Source organism: Loxodonta africana, chromosome 20, assembly GCF_030014295.1.
Source record: "Loxodonta africana isolate mLoxAfr1 chromosome 20, mLoxAfr1.hap2, whole genome shotgun sequence".
NCBI lineage: Eukaryota > Metazoa > Chordata > Mammalia > Proboscidea > Elephantidae > Loxodonta > Loxodonta africana.
The window spans coordinates 45,855,821-45,880,868 of record NC_087361.1 but is presented as its reverse complement, the minus strand read 5'-3'; positions in this window follow the sequence as shown (position 1 = coordinate 45,880,868).

Genomic DNA, 25,048 nt, shown 5'->3' with positions numbered 1-25,048 from the left:
TTCTCTGTAAAGGAACTCCGGGTCCAAAGGACAGGCTCTGCTCCCAGCACTGCTTTCTTGGTGGCATGATGCCCCTCAACTCTCTGATACCACCTTTTCCTTTTATCTCTTGTAAGATGAAGGTGGTGCAGGCCACACTCTAGGGAAATGCCCTGTACATTGGATCAGGGATGTGATCTGAGCATGGGTGTTACACCACACCCTAAACGTCCTTAACCACAGGCAGAGATTATGATTTCTAACACATAGGAAAATCACAAAATTGAGGGCAACCACACAATACTGGGAATCATGGCCTAACCAAGTTGACAGATATTTTGGGGAGACATAGTTCAATCCATGACACCCTACTGGAGCCTCCCACCACTTCACAGATCCTCATCTCTCTCAAGTACTCCTTCTTTGAGCATTATTCACCTTACATCTTGTCATTATTCTCTAAACAATATAGTATAATAACTATTTACATACCATTCACATTGTATTAGCTGTTATAAGTAATCTGGAGTTGATTTAAAGTATACAGAAGGTGTGTGTAGGTTATATGCACATACTATGCCATTTTATATAAGGGACTTAAGCACCTGCAGATCTGGGTATCTGAGGGAGTCCCAGAACTAGTTCCCCAGTGATACAAAGGGACAAGTGTAAATATATATATATATCCATCTTGAACCAGACAATCATACGGTCTACTAAGATGGGAAAGACAAATTGAAGAGGATTGGTGTCACGTTCATCAACAGATAGAACATTTCAAGATCTATCCTGAAGTACAACGCTGTCAGTGATAGGATAATATCCATACGTCTACAAGGCAGATCAGTTAACACAACTATTATTCAAATTTACACACCAGCCTCTAATCCCACAGATGAGAAAATTGAAGATTTTTACCAAATTCTGCCATCTGAAATTGACCAAAAACACAACCAAGATGCGTTGATAATTACTGGTGATTGGCATGCAGAAGATGGAAACAAAGAAGAAAGATCTGTAGCTGGAAAATAGGACCTTGGTGAGAAAATGATGATAGAAATTGCATGATACAATTTTGCAAGGCCAATAACTTCTTCACTGCAAATACCTTTTTTCAACAACATAAATGACAACTATACCTCACTAGATGGAAAACACAGGAATAAAATCAACTACATCTCTGGACAGACTGTAGAAATTCTCAGTATCATTAGTCACAAGAAGGCCAAGAGCTGACTGCTGAACAGACCATCAATTTCTCTTATGAAAGTTCAAGTTGAAGCTGGAGAAAATTCAAATGAGTCCACAAGAGTTAAAATATGACCTTGGGTATATTTCACCTGAATTTGGAGAGCATCTTAAGAAGAGATATGACACATTGAACACTAACGATTAAAGACCAGATGACAAGTTGCGGGATAACATCAAGGATATGAAGAAAGCAAAAGGTCATTAAAAGGACAAGAAAGAAAAGACCAAAATGGATGTCAGAAGAAATGTTCAAAGACCTAGACTAAGAAAACCAAAACGGAAGAACATGCTCAGAATTTCTCAAGCTGAAAGAACTGAAGAAAAAATTCAAGCCTCGAGTTGCAATATTGAAGGATTCTATGGCGAAAATATTGAACAATGCAAGAAGCATCAAAAGAAGATGAAAAGAATGTGAAGGATCATTGTACCAAAAAAAAATTGGTCATTGGTCAACCATTTCAGGAGGTAGCATATGATCAAGAACTGACAGTAGCGAAGGAAGAAGTCCAAACTTCACTGAAGGTGCTGGAGAAAAACTAGGCTCCAGGAATTTACTGAATACCAACGGAGATGTTTCAACAAACAGATGTGGCACTGGAGGTGCTCACTTATCTGTGTCAAGAAATTTGGAAGACATATCTGGCTGTATACCTACTGGAAGAGACCCACATATGTGCCCATTCCAAAGGAAGGTGATCCAACAGAATGCAGAAATTATCAAATAATATCAGTAATATCACACTCAAGTAAAATTTTTACTGAAGATAATTCAAAAACAGATGCAGCTGAACATTGACAGGGAACTGCCAGAAATTCAGGCCAGTTTCAGAAGAGGACTTGGAAGAAGGGATATCATTGCTGATTTCAGACAGATTTTGGCTGAAAGCAGAGAATACCAGAAGGATGCTTACCCGTGTTTTATTGACTTTGTGAAGGCATTCGACTGTGTTGATCTAACAAATTATGGATAACATTACAAAGAATGAGAATTCCAGAACACTTAATTATATTCATGAGGGACCTGTACATAGATCAAGAGGCAATTGTTGGAACAGAGCAAGGGAATACTATGTGGTTTAAAATCAGGAAAGGTGTGCATTAGAATTGTATCATTTTACCATACTTATTCAATGTGTATGCTGAGCAAATGATCTGAGAAGCCAGGCTGTATGAAGAAGAACATAGAATCAGGATTGGAGGAAGACTCATTGGCAACCTTCAATATTTAGATGACACAACCTTGCTTACTGAAATCAGAGGGCTTAAAGAACTTACTGATGAAGGTCAAAGATTACAGCCTACAGTATGAATTATACTTCAACATAAAACAAAAGTCTTCACTACTGGGCTAATAAGCAACATCATTATAAATGGAGAAAATATTGAAGTTTTCATGGATTTCATTTTACTTGGATCCACAACTGATGCCAGAGGAAGCAGCAGTCAAAAACTCAATGTATTGCATTGGGTAAATCTGCTGCACAAGACCTGTTCAAAATGTTCTAAAGCAAAGATGTCACTTTGAGGACTAAGGTGCTCCTGACCCACACCATGACATTTTCAATTGTCTCATATGCATGCAAATCAGGACAATGAATAAGGGGGACTGAAGAAGAACTGATGCCTTTGAACTATGGTGTTAGAGAAGAATATTGAATATACCATGGACTGCCAGAAGAATGAACAAATCCATTTTGTAAGAACATCCAAAGGGGTCCTTTGAAACAAGGATGGTAAGGCTTCATCTCATGTACTTTGGACATGTTATCAGGAGGGACCAATGCCTGGAGAAGGACATCCTGCTTGGTAAGGTAGAGGGTCTGCAAAAAAGAGGAAGACCCTCAATGAGATGGATTGACACAGTGGCTACAACAGTGGGCTCAAACGTAGAAACAATTGTGAGAATGGCACAAGACCAGGCAGTGTTTGGTTCTGTTGTACATATGGTTGCTATGAGTTAGAATGGACTTGATGACACTTAAGAGCAATGTATATACATATATTTATATATATACTCAAACCAAGAGGATGGCAGTTCAAATCCACCAGGTGCTCCTTGGAAACTCTATGGGGTGGTTCTACTCTGTTCTATAGGGTCACTATGAGTCGGAATTGACTAGACGGCAGTGGGTTTTTTGGGTATACTCAAACCTCTTGCTGTTGAGTAGATTTTGACTCAAGAAGACCTCATGTGTTACAGAGTAGAATTGCTCCATTGGGTTTTCTTGCTTGTAATCCTTTTGGAAACAGATCATGAAGCCTTCCTTCTGTGGCTCCACTGGTGGATTCAAACCACTAACCATTTGGTTGTTAGCTGAGTATATGCCATCCAGAGGGTATGTGTGTGTGTGTATGTATCTACATATGGTGAGTTGGAGGACATTGCTGAAGCAGCACGCAAACCATCAGGATAGAATATGGCAGAATTCTTCATCTTTTTTCTTCTGGTCATCTGTTCATGTAATGAACAACGCTTTAACAGTGTTTCCCCCGGTAGGCCTAAAGGACAACTGTATCCGAAAACATCCGTAAGGTGATGTTAAAATTCAGATTTCCCAAATCAGAATCTCTGGGTGTGAGGATAGAACTGTGTATTCTAAACTCCTCCAGATTAGGCAAATGTTAATTAAAATTTAAGAGCATCTAGTTGACCATATGCTAAAGATTTTACTTGAGAAAATTAATTTTAACATTATCACACCTGATAATTGTTAGCCTCCTGGTACCACACTGCTTTCTCTAAGAATTCACAACATTTTCCCAAGGAAATTCTATATCCTGTCTAGTAAGATATAATTTTCCGATGACAGGAAAAAGAGAGTCATATAAAATGGGTATTACCTAAAACTGAAAATATGTGCAGTGGAAAGATTTTCTGCCATCTAAATTCTTCTGTAGAAGAAAGAAAACTTGCACAGTAGTAAACTGAAAGAAAAGAACAAAAAGCTACGATGTTTATGCTTTTCATGATAAACTTAGATTATGTGTGAAGATCTCTTTGTTTTGTTGCTGGTAGCAAGATTCTGTACCTATTGCTATGCAATCTAACTCCAATTCTCAGGGGGAAGCGAGAAAAGCACTCACCTTGGCTTTGGTTTGTTTCTCATCAGATTCAGCTGCAGGAAATGTCAGACCTAAAATTGTTTCATTTTGCCATAATGCTTCAGGGAAGGACCTTTTTTCTTTCACACTGTATAATTCACTTTGTAATACCATGAGGTACAGGCGAATGCTCCTTAGAAGCAAGGATGGAGAGACTTTGTCCCATGTACTTTGGGCATGTTATCAAGAGGGACTAGTTCCTGGAAAAGGACATCATGTCTGGTAAAGCAGAGGGTCAGCAAAAAAGAGAAAGCCCCTCAATGAGATAGACTGACACAGTGGCTGCAATGATGGGCTCAAATATAGCAATGATTGTGAGGATGGGGCAAGGCTGGGCAGCTTTTCATTCCGTTGTACCTGGCATTGCTATGAGTTGGAACTGATTCAATGGCACCTAACAACAACAATACCAGGAAATATGGATTTCAGGAGAATAAACTGCTTGCATTGGGAGAAAAAGAATCATTCCTATTGCGTTATTCTCTCTCTCTCTGGCTTTATTTTTTATATTTTTACTTATAACAGTAACTCCAATGTCAGACCTCAAGTAACATTTGACGCAGCAGAGACACTCAGATATGATCTTAAGTCTCATCTTTGATTAAGCGTCAGGGAATATTAATGATGACTTCCAAGTTTGCCTCGGCAACGTTCTTGCCCTCTCCTTTACTGTAGCAGATGGAGTTTCCTGCTATATCACTGACTGAGCCAGAAACTTTAAAAAGCTTAGGTATGGTCTCTCTCCAATGCTTCTACCCCTCATAGCTCAGCCTTTAACTGCTGTTGCAAAGGATACTATTATTTAATACTTAACCTTGATGATTATTCTAAGAAAAAAAAAAAACAAAAACCCATTTCAACTCATAGTCACACTATAGGACAGAGTAGAACTGCCCCATAGAGGTTCCAAGGAGTGGCTGGTGGATTCAAACTGCCAACCTCTTGGCTAATAGCCTGAGCTCTTAACCACTGTGCCACCAGGGGTCCAAGAGCATCAGAAAATTATGGCTACTGAAATAAAAAGGAAATGAGCTTATTTATTTATTTATTTTCATCTCTTGTAAAAGACTTTGCTTAGTCCTAATAGAGGATCATGTGTCTATTCTATTCAAAGAGAATCCCTGGAGAGAACTCTAACCTCTTTTGAAACACTTGGAATCTTATCAAACAATAACTTGTCATGCAGTCCTTTGACATGGGGACAGTGGTGGTTTAGTGGTAGAATTCTCACTTTCCATCAATAAGATAGGTTCAATTCCTGGCCAGTGCACCTCAAGCTCGGTCACTGCCCTTCTGTCCATAGAGGCTTGCATATTGCTATGATACGGAACACTTTTCAGTGGAGCGTCAAGACTATGACAGATTGGGAAGAAAGGCCTGGTGATCTGCTTCCAAAATATCAGCCAATGAAAACTTTATGGATCATAATGATCTGATCCTATTGTTCATAGGGTGCCATGAGTAGGGGGCCAACTCAACAGCAGCTAACAACACTCCTTTGATAATGTATCTTAATCTCTCCATTATACATTATACGCCTCTCTTTAATCATATATGTATATTCAAGTTTTCTTCTGTAAATTAGTATATGTCTAATATTCTCATTGCTGATTGCTGAGTCATGCCATTATGCTTTTATAAATTCCATGCAGCATAGGAAACATTAACGTATTCCAGCTAAAGTTTAACTGGAGAAATACTATACAAGCAGATGAGATATTTGATAGTGATTCAGGATTTGGCTTTTTCAAACTGAACATATTTGCCAGAATTTATTCAATGGCTTAGAGACTTTAAACAGTTTCACCTAGTCACTTTACCCGATTACCAGTTTAGCTGGGAAAAAAGAAAGATACTGTTTTCTAGGTTTAGACTTTTCATATTCTAGTCCATTTTATTCATGTAACCATTTAATTACCTCCTTTATATGACATCAAATTCACTCAAAATCACAAAACTAATTTATGTCACAGGTGGGAGAAAAAAAAATAGAAGTACCTAGCATCTTGGCTACATCTTTTCCCATTGTATTGCATTATTAAAGCTTGATTTTAGAGAAAAACTCTAATTTTGGATTATGTTGTACAGATGATGAAGTGAAAAATGTAGGTATGGTATAACCTTATTGGGAGCCCTGGTAGAGCAGTAGTTAAGAGCTTCACTGCTAACCAAAAGATTACTGGTTCAAATCCACCAACCACTCCTTGGAAACCCTACAGGACATTTGGACTCTGTTTTGTAGAGTCACTATGAGTGAGAATTGACTTGAAGGCAAAGGGATTTTTGGTTTATTACCTTATTGAGATTAAAAATAAAAACAAACTAAAATGTCATTAGATACCATACTGATAATTGCCTGCATATTTCAAATATAGAAATTTAAATGTAGCAAAACATTAGATAGGATGAATACAAAACAACAAAAACACAGGCTAGCCATTTCAAACGTCAATCCCTCTTTTTAACAGAAGAATAATGTTTCCTGTGGGGCATCTGTGTAGGTTTATTTGTAAGAGCCACAATCATTTAGATTTTGATATACATTCCAAGATTGTCAATCTCTTTAAGGTGGTTTTCGTTTGCATTTCAGAAATGATTTTTTAAAGTTTAACTCGTTTAGTTGATTCGTTATTCATTTGAAAGGTTGTATGCGACACAGAAATATGACTAGCTGAAAGAAAGTCAATGTAGCTTAAATGTCCTTGAATCACATATTGAGGTAAAGGCAAAATTAAACACACCATAATTGTCTTGACTTATGACAATTATGCTCATTTTTTTTTTTCTAGAACTAATAATTACAACAGTCATTATGGACTCTTTTTGATATTCCATAAGCCAATCATACTTGTAATGTACATTTTTTTTTATTCTGAGATAAAATTCAAAACAATTTTCTGCTAAATAACACATATGGGTCATTAACAGAAAGCCAAAAACATAGTGGCTTCTGGGCAAAATGATATTACCAATAAATGACATATAAAACCAGTGTGTCTATAATAGCAAACATGTAGAATAAACTTTTTTTTTAATTTTAGTAATTTTCTCTGTGTTATTGGTCAATATTTTCTTGACTAAAATATAGGTAAATAACTGAATGTTATCTTTATCCAAAACCACTGTCAAAGTGAGGATACAAACATAAGTGCTTTACAATTAAAGAATTGGAAAATAAAATAATAATTATAAATAAAAACTAAAAGAAAACTGAAAATGTTAATACATATTCAAATTCTTCCCCTAACCAGCTGTGTTAAGTTAGGAAATTGACTTTACATCTCTAATTCAGTCTTTGTTACCTTTGAAACCAAAAATTTAACCACTTGGGACCTAAATCATGGTAGTTTTACCTCTTCATGCCAGGTTATAATCGCCTTCCAGAACTGCCATGCAAATCCCTTCTTGGATCATACCTTGTTTGCTGTTGCTGTCAATTATTTTAACATTTGAAACTTGGGAGCTCTCCCAACATAATGAAACACCTTTCGTATTTAAACCAGTAGGGTCTTATAACTGTCCAATCAAATTCTATAAGCATAAAAATGAAACTATATATTTTAATTATTTAATTTCATTCTTCCTCACATGAGGGAAGTGTTTTTTTAACACTGTGGACTGGAGGGAGACAAAGCGATTGTGCCCAGAGAGACTAGGCTTCTTTGCAATTATTAGTGCAAGGTTTATTTGATACCCACCATTTTCTTTTGGGTTGCACATCATTAATTTTTCACTAAAACTAAGGAAGTTATAGTCATTGAATGATCAAAATGCTAAAGCTTATCCAACTCTTGCCTTCAGTGCCAGACACCTAGAAAATACAATTATTGCTTTCAATGAATACCAGTAGAAACTATTACCATTTTTTTGTCATGCTACAAATTTAAAATACAAACTACACATTTCCCAGCGTAAGATTAAATTTCAGAATTGCCCACATCACTTCTATTAATACTTGAATTCTTAATTCGTTATAGATTAAATCCATATTTTGATATTGTGTGTCGTTTAGTTGTAATAAATATATCATTAGTAGCTTGTTAAAACCAGTTATTTCTTTTGCTTTTTTGCATTTTTATATTCTTTACAGATTATCAATAACAAGCGTGTTTACTATAACAATCAAAAAGTAGGGAAAACTGAAAAAAAAAACTACTTTATAAACACAGATATATTTATAGATTAGATATAAATATAGATATTGGTAGCCATATTCCAAAGAACAAGACAGATGTGTGAATAAAAGGACTAATAGTGAAAAACTGAATTAACACAGATGTACTGAATATGACTGCTGAAGAATGGACATAGTCGTGGATATAATAGCAAAGGTATAAGATCTTTTCACTTCTGATACCCAAATAGTGTGTATTAAGATACATTATTCTTTGCTTTTACTTTCTAAGATAGAGCTTTGATTAACCCAGAATTTGATTTTCAACTTGACTCTGAAGTCTAAAAGTTTGGCTATAATTTCTACCTTAGCATTCAGCTGCAATTCCAAGTAACAGTTGAGCCAAAGAGGGGGTTATGGGTTGAACTCTGTCCCACAAAATATGTGTTGTAAACCCTAACCTCTATGCCTGTGGTTACAATCCCATTTGGGAAGGGGTTGTCTTTGCTATGTTAATGAAGCAGGATTAGTGTAGGATTTGTCTTGAGTCAATCTCTAGTGAGATATAAAAGAGATTAAACAAGATAGCAGAGCAGAGATGGGGGAGTAGAGACACCAAGCCACATGAAGATAGAAGCTCAGAAGAGACAAGAACTTTCCCTCAGAGCTGAAAAAGAGAGGAAGACTTCCCCTAAAGCCTGGCACTCTGAGTTTGAATTTCTAGCCCCCTAGACTCTGAGAAAATAATTTTCTCCTGGGTAAAGCCAGCTACTTGTGGTATTTCTGTTATAGCAGCACTAATTAAGATGGAGAGGAAAAAGAAAACCTGACAATTTTTAAGTGAAGTGATGGATATCTTAAAATAATTATTGAAAATTAATAGCATTTAGAAAATTTGCAAAAACTTGTGTATACAAAAATATTGAAATTGTAAAGGGTTTCATTTTACTTGGATCCACAATCAATACCCATGGAGGCAGCAGTCAAGAAATCAAACAATGCATTGCATTGGGTAAATCTGATGCAAAAGATATCTTTAGAGTCTTCAAAAGCAAAGATGTCACAATAAGGATTGAGATGAGACTGACCCAAGCCATGGTGTTTTCAATCACTTCATATGCATCCAGAAACTAGACAATGAATAAGGAAGACTGAAGAAGAATTGATGACTTTGCATTATGGTGTTGGCAAAGAATATTGAATACACTATGGGCTGCCAGAAGAATGAACAAATCTGTCTTGGAAGAAGCACAGTCTCAATGCTCCTTAAAAGGACTGCAAGATTTCGTCTCACATACTATGGACAATGTTATTAAGAGGGATCATGCCTGATAAAGTAGAGGATCAGCAAAAAAGAAGAAGACCCTCAATGAGATGGGTTGACACAATGGCTGCAACAATGGGCTTAAGCATAACGATTGTGAGGATAGCGCAGGACTGGGCAGTATTTTCATTCTTTTGTATGCAGAGTTGCTACGACTCAGAACTGACTTGGTAGTACATAACAATGACGAGCTCCAAATTGTGGAGGAAAATGAATGCAAAATTGTTATGTTAAATTTTAACACCAGCATGTGTTAAAATTAATGTTAGCATAATAATTTTAACAATGATTAATAGGTATTCACTCATTAAATACTATGTACATGTATTTTTATGTATATTTAAAGACAGAAAAGAACAGACACATGTATCTCCAATTTACAAGATATTTTAGTTAACAATGAAATGTACTTATAACTTTTTTTTTGTACATTTTATCATTATTAACATGTACTACATAAAATGTTGCAGGGTGTAATTTGCTGATATTATCATTCTCAAATGTTCACTTGCAGATGTTCAAAGATCAGATTTATGAAAATACTGATTATGAAAGTCAATAAAAATGATAACTAAAAAAAAAAAAAAGAGGTATCTGACTTACGTCAAAACCAACTTAAACAGGGTCACTGGAGCGGAACTCTGTCGTAAGTCAGGGGTTACCTGTACACCACTGTTCCAAATATCTCTTTCTCTAAATTTAGCATATTTCTGAGAGGTCATGTACTGAGTAGGCATGTTAATAGATAGACTCATGATCCTGTATAATTGCCACAAAATAAGCATCTCTCTCATATAGAAACAGGCCCTATAATATAACCTCCTTTCCCCTATAGCCCTAGCCACAGCATAAGGGACATTGAGAAGAAGATTAAGTAAGCTTCCATAAAAATACCATAGTAAAATTGTATATTAGGAAATACAGAGCAAGAAACTTACTTTTTTAAGCACATTCTGGTACAGTAAAAGCTGAGTTGCTCACTTCAATGAAAAATAAACACTTTTAATTATAAATCATTTCCTTCAAAAATATCTCTTTTGAGTTATTTTGAAGATATCAACAAACTGATTCTAAAGTTTATACGGTAAGATGTAAGGTAAAAGGCCCACTGGAAACAACAAATTGAAGATGGACATTTAGAGATCTATCCTGAAGTACAACCCATCAGTGACGGGTTAATAGCCATATGCCTACAAGAAAGACAGAAACCCTGGTTGTGTAATGGTTAAGGGCCACAGCTGCTAATTAAAAGGCAGGCAGTTCAAATCCACCAGGCACTTCTTGGAAACCGTATGGGGCAGTTCTACTCTGTCGTATAGGGTTGCTATGAGTTGGAATCAACTCAATGGCTATGGGTTTTGTTTGGTTTTGGTTTATAAGAAAGACAGTCAATACCACCATTATTCAAATTCGTGCACTATCCACAAATGGCAGAGATGAAAAAATTTAAGATTTTATGATTTACATCAGTCTGAAATTGATCAAAGTGCAATCATGATATGCTGATAATTACTGGTGGTGAAATGCAAAAGTTGGAAACAAGAAGAATCACTAGTTGGAAAATACAATCTTGGTGATAGAAACAATGCCAGAGGTTGCATGTTAGAATTCTGTAAGACCAAGGACTTATTCTTCAGAAATATTATTTCAAGAACATAATGGAAGACTATACACCTGAACCTCCCTGGATGGCTTTCATAGGAATTCCAAAGAAAGGCAATCAAGTGCAATATGGATTTTGTTTGTCTGTTTACTGTGTATCATGTGGTCTTTAAGTGTTCTGTATTTATTAACACAGGCAATCTCCACCACAGTAATTTGAGGTACATAGAATTATTCCTAATTATCACCATTTTATCAGATGAGGAAATTGAGACTCTAATGTGGTGTGTCGAAGATTTGAAACTAGATCCTCTAGTTTCAGAGCTTCCGCATTGAACCACTACAGAATTTTAGTCTCTTGAGGTTTTTTTTTTTTTTTTCCTAAACAGTCTTATATAGGCTTCCATTTAAATGGTGCTCAAAGATGATTTTTCTGGAGAAAAGATTTTTTTTTTTCCATTATCTGAAACATAGTCTCTGAGGAGATCCCTGATTGATTGCCTTTGGTCACGTGTCCATATGTCATATTCCATGAACTGATCATTGTGGCCAGGAGAATGGAATACCCCAAATGCTCAGGTCTGAGTCAATTTCTCACCCCAGAGAGGAGAAAAGATTTATCCCACAAAAAAAAAAAAAAAAGAATGAATGAAGAAAGAAAGCATACATTTGGTTTTAACTTAAATAAAAGACTATATTTTCAAGAAAAAATTAGAGAAAGGCCAGCAATCAGGAAACATACACACACACTGAAGAACTAAAATATGTAATAAAGGAAATAAACTAGGCCAATGAGTTATTCAATTATTTTGAAAAGTTTAACTATTTGGAGGAAAATACTTTATATGGCTCACTCTAGAAATACCTGTGGAGACATCTGCTATTCCATAGAGTACAACTGAAAACCATGTAACTACGACAAATTATGTTTAATCTTACCCCATTTTATACTTTATTTTTCTTAAATTTGATTTCATATATACCTCTGTGAAACCATTAGCCAAAATATTAATGTGATGATACTGAGGTCATAGAAAAAATGTGCATAATATGTCATCAGCATTTTCTCTGGATTCAGTATTTTCAATCTGTTAGAGGTGATAAAAAGAAATATATATCAAATTAATATTACAACATCATATTAAGCTATCACTGGAAGATTTTTCCTCTAATTGTTGTAGTTAAAGTGCTTGTCATCACGTGTAGACTGATGCCTTCCTACAAAAGACCAAAACAACCAACCAATCAAATAAACAACAAAACCCTAACAGCCTGTTAATTAACCAAAGCAACATTTATTATAGTTATTGCAGTAGGGAAAACATCCTGACTGACTGAATCATGATACTCTCTCAGAAGAGTTAATCAAGAAAAAGGGGCATATTCAGGGAAAATAGGACTTTAGGGAATGGGCAGACATAATAGCTTTCCAATAGTGGACCTAGCTAGGTATTGAAAAACATCTGTATAAGTAAATATTTAGTTTTGATGAGTCTTATCTTCCGTGAGTAATAATATACTATTGCAAATATTTATTTTTGCTAAATACATTGTGATTAGTGACAGAATTGTTTAATGAAAAGTCAAAAAATTATGTTGGTTTCAGTTGTTAGCATATCTTTTTGGTTATTCCATAAACTAGAGTCTAGACAAGGGTTCGACAAATTTTTTTATATAAAAGGGTAGATACTAAATATTTTGTTTGCTTTGTGGCAAGTATTTAACTATGTTATTATAATGCCAATGCAACCGTAGACATTACTTGAATGGATGTGGCTGGATTTTCCCATGAGGCCTAGCTGGCATAGAAAATTGTCACCTGGGGACACGATCAAAACAGATCTATACTGCTGTTTGATGTTCTGTTGTCAGATATAGAATTTCTGCTGTTAGTCATGGAACCCGACCCAATGCCGGCATGTTGCGTGACTAGCAAGACACACATTAAAAATTACCCAGGTGTGGCCTAAAGCCATATAAATATAAACCACTCAATATTTAAATCTAAACAATATTCAGATTTGTTGGCTTAAATAAGAATAAGCCAATTCACACATATCCTTAGTAGGTACTGGTCTGCCACTAGATGAGTGCAAGGCTGGACCATTCCATGCCCAATCATTTTTCCTTGAGGGTCAAGCATCAGCTCAGTTTTTATACATTGTGCTTAAACATTTCTCCCAATAAATACATATTATCTTTAAAATTCATCATCATTAAACCAAAACCAAACCAGTTACCCATGTGTCTATTACTACTTATGGCAACCTCATATGTGTCAGAGTAGGACTGCGCAGTACAGAGTTTTCAGTGGCTGATTTTTTGAGGTAGATCACCAGGCTTTTCTTCAAAGGAGCTTCTGGTGGACTTGAACCTCCAACATTTCTCTTAACAGTGAACTGCCTTAAATATTTTCACTACCCAGGGATTATCATCATTATCCTAAAAAAAACATTAAATATATGCTAACTAAACTATATGCAAGAATATATTGAGAAGTAGTTAGCAAGAATACCAACTTCTCTACCTAACCAAAGATTGCAACACATTTGTTAAATTTGTTATATTATTTCAGTATGGATTTTTAACATCATTGCTGCTAATTCTGATGCATTACGTATTTTCTGAAGAACTTGAAATATTCATGTTTTTTAATCCTGTTTTCTTAGAAAATAATCTAGGAGGCAATATTTAATTCAGTGGACCCTTGCAAATGCAGCAATAATAGTGAATTTCTTTACCTCATTTATTAAACGGTGTCACCTAGCTTCGTTAGAATTATACAACATAAAAATAAAAATATATAATAGTAATATAATAGATATATTAAAGAGACATTAAAAAAAAAAACAAACCCATTGCCATCGAGTTGACTCCAACTCATAGTGATTAATGCATTCAATAACTGATGCAAATTTATAATGTCATCACACAGATAAGTATTAGTCAAGATTTAATAGGTCTTTTAAGACTGTAACAATTAGCTCTTGCCACAAAAATGTGCTTAGAAAAACATTATTTATAGTCTCACATATCTGGGGTTCACCTAATGTTTGACTGATCCAGTTTGATTCTGGTTATGGCAGTTTTATTCTGCTTTGTGTTTCTTCTATCTTCCTTCTGGGCCCAGTAGTTATTATTCAAGCATGTCTTCTTATATAACTGCAGATACTCAGAAAGGTAAGTCAAATCATGCAAGATCTTTTCAAAGCTTTGGTAATGTCATAGTTCACAAACATTCCATTAACTAAAACAAGACATATTCTTGATTCCAAAGCAAAGTGATAGAAACACATCTGAATACATTAATGCATTTTAACCATAAAGCCCTACTTCACTAAAATAAAATAGCTTTTCATTAGGATTTTTAATCCAAATTTAATTATTATTACAGAGAGCAATTTATCCAGTATCATAATGTCCCATAAGCATTTCTGATGATTACACAAATTATTTTCCATATTTGTAGTTTACAAATTATAATTAAGTCACATGTAAAGAAAGATATTAGTGGAATAATCTGTGATCATACTTTTAAACTCATCCTCCAGGAACCTATGAACAGAGAATTGATATTTTATTCTGAAATAATATTGTATGGTATTATGACTCTAATATGAAATAGTCATATTTTCAGATAGTTATATACAAGAATAGTTAGCTGGCTGTCTTTAAATTATGAGGAAAAATTATGAAAATTTCATATATATAAAGTCATTAAGGCTAAACTGGAAACCCTGGTGGCATAGTGGCTAAGTGCTACGGCCGCTAACCAAGAGGTCAGCAGTTCGAATCCACCAGGCGTTCCTTGGAAACTCTATGGGGCAGTTCTACTCTGCCCTATAGGGTCGTTATGAGTTGGAATCAACTCAACGGCAGTGGGTTTTTTTGTTTTTCTTTTTAAGGCTAAACTTATAGCAAGTCAAATACTGAAATACTACTGCTTTGAATTATACAGAATAAAACTGATAATATATTACATGACATATGTGAGATTTGATTCTTGTAGTTGTTAGGAGCCATCAAGTCAGTTCTGACTCACAGTGGCCCTGTGTACAACAGAACGAAACACTACCTGGTCCTGCACCATCCTCACAATCTTTGCTATGCTTGACCCCATTGTTGCAGCCACTGTGTCAACCCATCTCACTGAAGGTCTTCCTCTTTTTTGCTGACCCTCTACTTTACCAAGCATGATGTCTTTCTCCAAGACCTGGTCCCTCCTGATAACAAGTCCAAAGTATATGAGAGAAGTCTCCCCACCCTTGTTTCTAATTAGCATTCTGGCTATATTTCTTCCAAGACAGGTTTATTTATTCTTCTGGCAATCTGTGGTATATTCAATGTTCTTCACCAACACCATTGTTCAAAGGCGTCAATTCCTCGTCTGTCTTCCTTATTCATTGTCCAGCTTTCACATGCACATGAGGCACTTGAAAATACTATTGGCTTGGGTGCGCCACACCTTAATCCTCAAAGTGACATCTTTGCTTTTTAACACTTTTAGGAGGTCTTTTGCAGCAAATTTGCCCAATGCAATACTTTGTTTGATTTCTTAATTTTTGCTTCCATGGGTGTTGATTGTGAATCCAAGTAAAATGAAAAAGTTTGTAACTCCAATATTTTCTCATAATTATACTTATGTAATTATATGTGCTAAAACTACAAAACTATTAGAAAAAAATATAGGGATACATCCTCAAGATATCTTCTTTGACCTTGCTTTCTGAGATAAGGCACCAAAAACATGAGCAACAACAACAAAGTCGACTTCATAATTTTTTTTTTTAATTTGCTTCAAAGGACATCATCAAGAATGTCAAAAGACAAACTTCACAATGAGAGAAACATTTGAAAATTATATATGTGATAAGCATTTAATATTTAGAATATATAAAGAAGTCTTACAACTCAACATCAAAAAAACAAACAACCAAATGAAAAAATAGGCAAAGGACATGGGCGCACATTTTCCAAAGACATACAAATGACCAGCAAACACACGAAAAGATGCTCAACCACATTGGTTATTAAGGATAGCAAATCAAAACTACAATAACACTTTACATCCACTAAACTCATGGCCGTTTAGTTGATTCTGACTCATAATGATCTTATAGGACATGGTAGAACTGTCTCATAGGGTTTTCAATGTTGTAATCTTTACAGAAGCAGACTGCCACATCTTTCTTCCACAGAGCAGCTGGCTGGTTTGAAGTACTGACCTTTCTGTTAGCAGTCCAGAGCTTAACCACTGTGCCGTGAGGGCACCTTACATCGATTAGAGTGTCAATTTAAAAAGAAAATAAGTGCATTGCTGGTAGTAATGTAAAATAATGCGGTTCCGCAGTTCCGTAGAAAACAGTTTGGTAGCCATCAAAAACTTTAAAAATAGAATTACTAATGAGCCAGCAACTCCACTCCTAAGTATATAACTAAGAGAAATAAAAATGTATATGCACAGAGAAACTTGTTCACAAATATCTTCAGCAATACGATTCATTATCGTCAAGGTTGAATGGATAAACAAATTGTGGTATATAACACAATGGGATATCATCTGGCCATAAAAATGAATAAAGCACTGATACATGCTACAAAATGGATGAACCTTATAAAATGTTAAGTAAAAGAAGCCAAGCACAAAAAGATTAAATATTGTCTGAGTCTTTTATGTGAAATATCCGAAATAGGCAAATCCACACAGATAGAAAGCAAATTAGTGTTTTTTTTTTTTTTTTTTTATGGGATGCTGTAATGAGATAATGTAAAGTCTTGAAACTAGAGAGAGGAGGCTGGAATCTTTGTGCAAGGTGTGAAGATGTAGGTCTGGGACGGGGGTCCTTCTTTGTCTATTCCAGCTTCTAGTAGCCTGCAATCTTTAAAGTTCCTTTGCAGATGCATCGGTCATACTTATCTGTCTTCATATGGTGTCTTCCCTCTGCATATGCCTCTGTGTTTATTCTCTTCTTTTTGTCACCCAGAAGTGATTAGGTTATGACACATGTTACACTGGTATGACCTCATTAACATAACAAACAAAAGCACCTCTGCAGGTAAAGAGGCCAAGGTGTCAATATATATTTTAAAATGGGTCTATGTAAAGATTTGAGTTAAAATATAGAATTTATGAAGAGAATAAATTAAAAAAACTATAACAGGTATATTAAAATAATAGTACAAGTGAGTCACAAAAATATAGCAAAGGAGTAAAAGTAAGTCAGAGAGATCCACCATAAATGTTAAAATCAATCGAATAAACAAACACATAAACAACAAAATGGGCCCACACTAAGGGGGAAAAAATCAATTGAAGCAAATAGTCATTTGTTTGCTCTTTGTAAGCAGTTTAGTTTACTATTCAGCTTATATTTATTTCATTTTGTGTTCTATTTTTCTCTGTAGAAATCATCCCTTCCCCCCACCCAAGAAAAAACACTTTTAACCAAAAGAGGACAGTATGACTTTATTCTTATGCAGGAAAGAGTAAAAATATCTCCACATAGATTCTGAAGTTCCGTCTCTTAAGAGTGTTGTGAGCTAATGAATATACAAACAATAAATGCTATGGAAATATGAGGCTTAATTCAAGTACCTTTATAGAAGTGGACACTGTTTTTACTTAATCAGTCTTAACCTCAGGTAAACTTAGGTCCTTAAAATGGAACTTGCAGGAGTAGTTTTATACAGTGGTCAAAAATTAATTACTGAGCTACTCCACAGAATTCTCAGAGTAAATCCAGTAAATAATGAAATGCAATTAAAGGACAGTTTCCTTTATTTAGAAGATGTTTGTAATTTAATAACATTGGGGTTTGGGACAATTTAATAATTTCTGGATTTATGAATTAATTTACACTCTATATATCAGTGGCTTGGCGGGAGATAAGACCTGGCAATCTGCTCGTACTCATGTAAAGATTACAGCTTTGGAAACTTTATGGGGCAGTTCTATTCTGTCCTAGAGGGTCATTATGAGTCGGAATTGACTTGAGAACACACGATAGTGAGAACAACATACCAACAGTTAGGATCAAATTGTAGTTGTTCATATCTATTCTTAATATTTCCAGATTGTAGAGTCAAATAATTATTTCATTTTTGAAAACAATATCATCTTTTTAAAAAAAAAAAATTCATTCATTCATCAGGAGATAAAAGTCCCCATTTATGATGAATCAAGCACTCTACATCTAAACCACAAAAAGTATATTCAAATATAATGTTGGCATCGGTAAGGATCCCGGTAAGAATCAGCAAAGCAGTCTCGTTATTTGGAATGATAGGCTTCAAAGCAAAGTCCTTTTCTTTGAATGGAAGCCTACAGGGAGTTGCAAAGAATGATTGGAATTATATGCGTCTTTGTGAACCATGTGATGTAGGAGGAGGCTATTGAGTGACATGAAACACATATATCTGTGTATACTCACCCAACGTGTAAACTACGTTTTACTATGAAATACATTCTATGAACAGGCTACATACTATTTATGTATTATTTAAAAAATAATGCAATAATACCAGTGTAGTTACTACACAATTTAAGACATAAAATGTTGCCAAATTCTTTAAAAAATCACTTGTTTTCCTCCCTAGTAGGATCACCTTACCTCCCAGAGTTAGCTTATATCCTAAGTTTTGTTAAACAACCTTGTTTTACTCCTTCAGAATGTATTTATGTATATCTAAATTATGTAGTTATAATTTTTTTTTACTAACTACATAATTGCTAATTGTGGCTACTACTGAAATTTAGTTATTTCTTTCTTGCGTGTGTGTTACACTAATTCAGGAGCCCCGGGGAAACCCGATGCGGCAGTTCTACCCTGCCTTATAGGATCTCTATGAGTCGAAATCAACTTGGGAGCAACAGATTTGGCTTGGTTTAGACACTAAACCTTTCAAAAGAATATTTAGCAGGAAGGGAGACAGCAAGCTTACTTGTACTGGATCTAACAAAACTTCCATCAACATTTCATCATTCGGTATAATGGTACCCTTTACTTGATTTAAGGATATCTTCTTTTACTTTAGGTTTGTTTTTCTTGAATTATATCTTTGTATGCATATTTTTCTCCGTTGGAGTATGTGTTTTATTATTTCAATGTGTAGATTGAAATCTTATTTTCTTTTAAAACATTTTGATTTATCTTTTGCTCAAATTTTATTATGGAAATTGTGAAACACGAAACAAAGTTGAATTTTATAGTAAAAACTCAGTATCTGCCACATATATTTTACTCTCAACATTTCACTCTAATTTCTTTATCACATAACTAGGTATATGTCATCCTTATTTTACACTAATCCATCTTGTTTTTGAAGCCTTTCAAAATAATTTCCCATTATTAGAATGCTTCCTTTTAAATATTTCATTACTTAAAACCTTTCATGTAAAAATTTACATGAATAAAAGGCACAAATCTTAAGTATGTATTTGCTAAACTTTGACAAATGCAAACACCTGTGTAACCCATACTCTTAGCAAGATATAGAACATTGCCATTATAGAGAAGCTGCCTTAGATCCTTTCCCAGTTGGTCACTTCCTTGACTACTTAGAGGTAACCTGTGTTCTCTTTTCTTTTCACCATAGATTTTTTTTTGACTGTTATAAAATTTAAAGATCCAATCATAATCTCAGCAGACTTTGTAGAATATGAAAAACTGATTGTATAATTTAATATAAAATGCAGAGGGTATAGAATATCAAAACAAAAACAAAAACAAAAACAAAAACACCCATTGCCATCAGGTCGAATCCCACTCTTAGCAACCCTATAGGACAGAGTAGAACTGCCCCATAGGGCTTCCAAGGAGCATCTGACAGATTCAAACTGCTGACCTTTTGGTTAGCAGCCTTGGTACTTAACCACTATGTCACCAGGGTTTCCTAGAATATCCAAAGTATCCCTTAAAAGTAGGGGTGGGGGGATGGAGAAGTAATTCTGACTTTAGACTTACCAGGAAGTTACAGTAATTAAGACACTGTGTCATTGGTGAAGGGACTGATACATCAATCAATAGAAAATAAAAGGAGGTAGAGAAATAGACCTACTTTTTTTTTTTTATATATATATGGTCAAATCTTTTTAATTAGATGTCAAAGTCATTCAACGTGGAAAGAAAAGTTTTTTTACAAGATAGTAAAGGGAAAACTGGATATCTATACAAAAATTAAAGAACCTAAAACCTCTGAATCACAATACACAAAAAGTTAACAAGGTCACTGAAAGCACTCAACATAAAAGCTGAAACCATAACATTCTAGAGGGAAATATAGAATAGTATCTCCATGAAATTGTAATAGGCAAAGATTTAATAAATAGAAAACAGAAAGGAGAAATATTTTAGAAGGATAAAATTTACTTCACAAAAAATAAAAGTTAAGGAAATTTTACATTTTTTTAGGAAACTATTAAGAAAAAATATTTAGGAAATGTATACCACATAATAATAGCTGAAACACAATTATATGAAAAACGACTGTTAAGAATATATAAAGAAATCCTATAACTGAATAATAAAAGTACAAATAAATCAGTAAAATAATGGAGAGAAGACTTGAACTGACTCTTGACAATGGAATACATACAAATGGCTGATAAGCACATGAATAATATATGTTCATCAGCATTAACATTTAGACAAAACAAATTAAAACTACTATTTTTTAAAATACTACACACCCAATAGAATGGTTAAAATGTAAAAAGAAAAAAAAATTGAATACACCAAATAATGGCAAGAACATGAAATTAAATTTTTTTACTCATTGATTTAAAGGACATTTCCACAACTCTGATCTAATATTTATCATCCATGTTTTTCAACTAGTTTCGTTCTTATTAAAATTAACAATATTATTAAAATTTTCATGTCACATTGGGTGAATTTTGATTAGTAATTCAAACTGAAGACATCAAGGCAATATGTCCTGTCACTTATCTTTTTAGAAATTATTACCAGAGATAAACTACATAATCCATGGAGCTTAAGGAATTGACAAGAGATACACTTTCAATTTTGATAATAATATCACTATGTTTGGAAAACTAAAGACATCTAATAAAAAAAAAAATTTCAACTGCAAAATATAGTTTTGTTTTGGATAGTATTTCTTACTTTTTTCTTAGTGTTTGTACTCTTTTCTTGGTTCTCTTTATCTCTCTGAGCTGTTCATGAAATAAAATAATACATTTAAAAATATATAACTGGGTAATAGGCATGATAATTAAAAAAAAAAACTAAAGAACATTTTCTTCCTACTTATAATTTTAAACTTTTAATTTGCAAATAAAGATAAATTCCGTATTTGAATAATATATAGAAATTGCTTATGTGTTCAAATGGAGAAAAAGAGCATTAACTGTTCCACATAGAGTATATTGATGGTAAATTGCTCCAAGAAGAAGAGCAGCATACTGCAATTAAGTAGTTAGATTATAATAAATTACAATAATTATAATAAATCATGTTACTGGGCATTTTAATCTTTGTAATGTGGGGCAGTTCTACTCTGTCCTGTAGGGTCGCTAAGAGTCGGAATCGACTCGACGGCACTGGGTTTTTTGTTTTTTAATGTACATATTTTTATTTCATCACTATAAGTACCTCTCTGTCTTCCAAAATCTTCTTTGCCATAATTGCCTGAATCACCTTGGTTCTAATTCCACAGAATTTAAGGAAATTTGACTTTTACTTGGATTTTACCAAATTTCCCACTAGTAGATACATTTTTTTCCTATTCTGAGACAGCATGCGACATTTAGTCATCACGCTTCTTAGTCTTCTCCAATCTGAGGCAGTTTCTCAGTCTCTCCTTATTTTTTTATGATGTTGACCCTTTTGAAGTATACTGATCAAGTATTTTGTAGAATGGTTTTTCACTTGAGTTTGTCCAATGTTTTCTTAGAATGGAGTTATGTGTTTTGAAAAAAATCACCAGGTGGCGAAGTGCCCTTCCTATTGCATCCTATCAGACAGTTCATGCCATCAACAAGCTTTTTATAACTCTATGACCTTGATCATTTGGTTAGCAGTAGTGTCTCCCAGGTTTCTCCACATTGTCAATGTTATATTGTTAGGTGCCATCCAGTCAGTTCAGACTCACAGCGACCCTATGTACAACAGAATGAAACACTGCCCGGTCCCGTGCCATCCTCACAATCGTTGTGCTTGAGCCCATTGTTGCAGCCACTGTGTCAATCCATCTCCTTGGTGGTCTTGCTCCTTTTTCAATGAGCCTCTATTTTACCAAGCATGATGTCCTTCCCCAGGGACTGGTCACTTCTGACAACATGGCCAAGTATTGAGAGTACATCTTGACATCCTTGCTTCTAAGGAGCATTCCAGTTGTACTTCTTAAAAAAAAAAAAAAACTGCTGTATTTGTTGTTTTGGCAGTCCATAGTATAATCAATATTCTTTGCCGACACCATAATTCAAAGATGTCAATTCTTCTTCAGTATTCCTTATTCATTGTTCAGATTTTGCATGCTTATGACGTGATTGAAAATACCATAGCTTGGGTCAGGCATACCTTAGTCTCAGAAGTGAAATTTTTGCTTTTTTAACACTTTAGAGAGCTCTTTTGCAGCAGATCTGACCAATGCAATATGTACTTTGATATCTTGACTGCTGCTTCCACGGGTGTTGATGGGGTATCGAAGTAAAATGAAATCCTTGACAACTTCAATCTTTTCTCCTTTGATCATGATGTTGATTCTTTGTCCAGTTGTGAGGATTGTTTTTTCTTTGTGTTATGTAGGCTATAGTCTTTGATCTTCATCAGTAAGTGCTTCAAGTCCTCTTCACTTTAAGCAAGTAAGGTTGTGTCATCTGCATAACGCAGGTTGTTAGTGAGTCTTCCTCCAATCCTGATGCCCCATTCTTCTTCATACAGTCTAGCTTCTCGAATTATTTGCTCGGCATGCAGATTGAATAAGTATGGTGAAAGAGTACAATACCGATGCATACCTTTCTTGACTTTTGGTCCCCACTGTAAAGTTACTTTTTTCTTTCCCATACTCAATGCTTTGGAAAACAGTTACTGAAACTAGTTTACACCCAGGGGGAAAGAGGGTGGTATTAAGCACCACTTCCTGGAGAGCAGGTTATCTATATTTATTTTTTGGAATTCTTTTTTAAGGAAAATTCGTCCATTCCCTACCATGTATTTATTAACTCATTTATGTTAAATCGGCATGGACTCATCAACTTTTACTTTATGATTTGGGTTACAATTCAATTTATTGTTGCTCAAATTGTTCAGCTTTGGACTTTGGCCATTATAAGCTGTATACACATGGCTCCTGTGTGTTTTTGATACTTTTCCTTTGTCTTTTTGTTTTTTTCACTCGTTTATTTTCCAACACTATCAGATGCTACGAGTCCATACTGTATTTTCCCTTCCCTGGGTCTAAAATAAGCCATTTCTTCTTGAAGCCCTGATTTTTTCTTATTGGATAATCATATTCAGAAACCAATATCTGAATGCTTGTTGTGCTCATTAATACTGGCTTGTCACTTGCCTCTAGGCTTTCTGAGCTGACAGCGCTAAGAAATTTAAGTATATCTGCTATTCCATGAATACCCACATATCTATGCTTACTTTAAGAAGGTCTGGTTGCACAGTGGTTAAGCACTCACCTGCTAGCTGGAAGGCTGATGATTAGAAACTACCAACTACTCTGCTGGAGAAAGATGTGGCAATATATTTCTGTAACGATTACAGCCTTGGAAACCCTATGAGGCAGTTCTACTCTATCCTATAGGGTTGCTATGGAGCAGAATTGACTTAGAGGCAATGAGTTTGGATTTTTTGTTTGTTTATGTATAGTTTATTTTGGATTGAATTACAAACCCACCCCCCCTAAAAAAAAGTGTGTCGATTTGACTGGTCCATGATTCCAGCGTTGTGTGGCTGTCCACCATTTTGTCATCTGATGTGATTTTCCTATGTGTTGTAAATCTTACCTCTAAGATGTTAATGAGGTGGGATTATTGGCAGTTATGTTAATGAGGCAGGACTCAGTCTACAATATTAGGTTGTGTCTTACTCCACTCTCTTTTGAGATAGAAAAGAGAGAAGTGACCAGAGTGTCACGGGGACCTCATACCACTAAGAAACAAAAGCCAGGAGAATAGCTCTGAGAATCTCCTTAACCAGGGAAGATTGATGATAAGGAACTTCTCCCACAGCCAGAGCCAATGAGAGAGGAAACCTTCCTGTGGAGGTGGCTTCTAGTTCCAGGATTGTCGGAATTTGGACTTCTATTCTCTGTGAGAGAATAAATTTCTCTTTGTTAAAGCCATCCACTTGTGGTATTTCTGTTACAGCAGTACTGGATAACTAAGACATACTTGTTGTGGCAACTATCCATCTATCTATCATCTACCAATTTTATTTGTGTATATTCTGAAATATATTTAACAGTGAGTTCATACTGATGTATCTAATTCTGTACCTCAGGGTTCGTTATAATCTCTCCAACTTGCTTATTTAGAAATTATTTCTCTATTAGTTAGAAATCTTTCTCTCATTATCTAAAATTTATTTTCTAATTCATTCAGCACTTCTAGACATACAAAGCATTTTCAGAATTGTTACTTGTACTCTTACGAAGAATAAATACATCAACTACATTAAAATGTTTAATATATAGTTCCTTGTGTG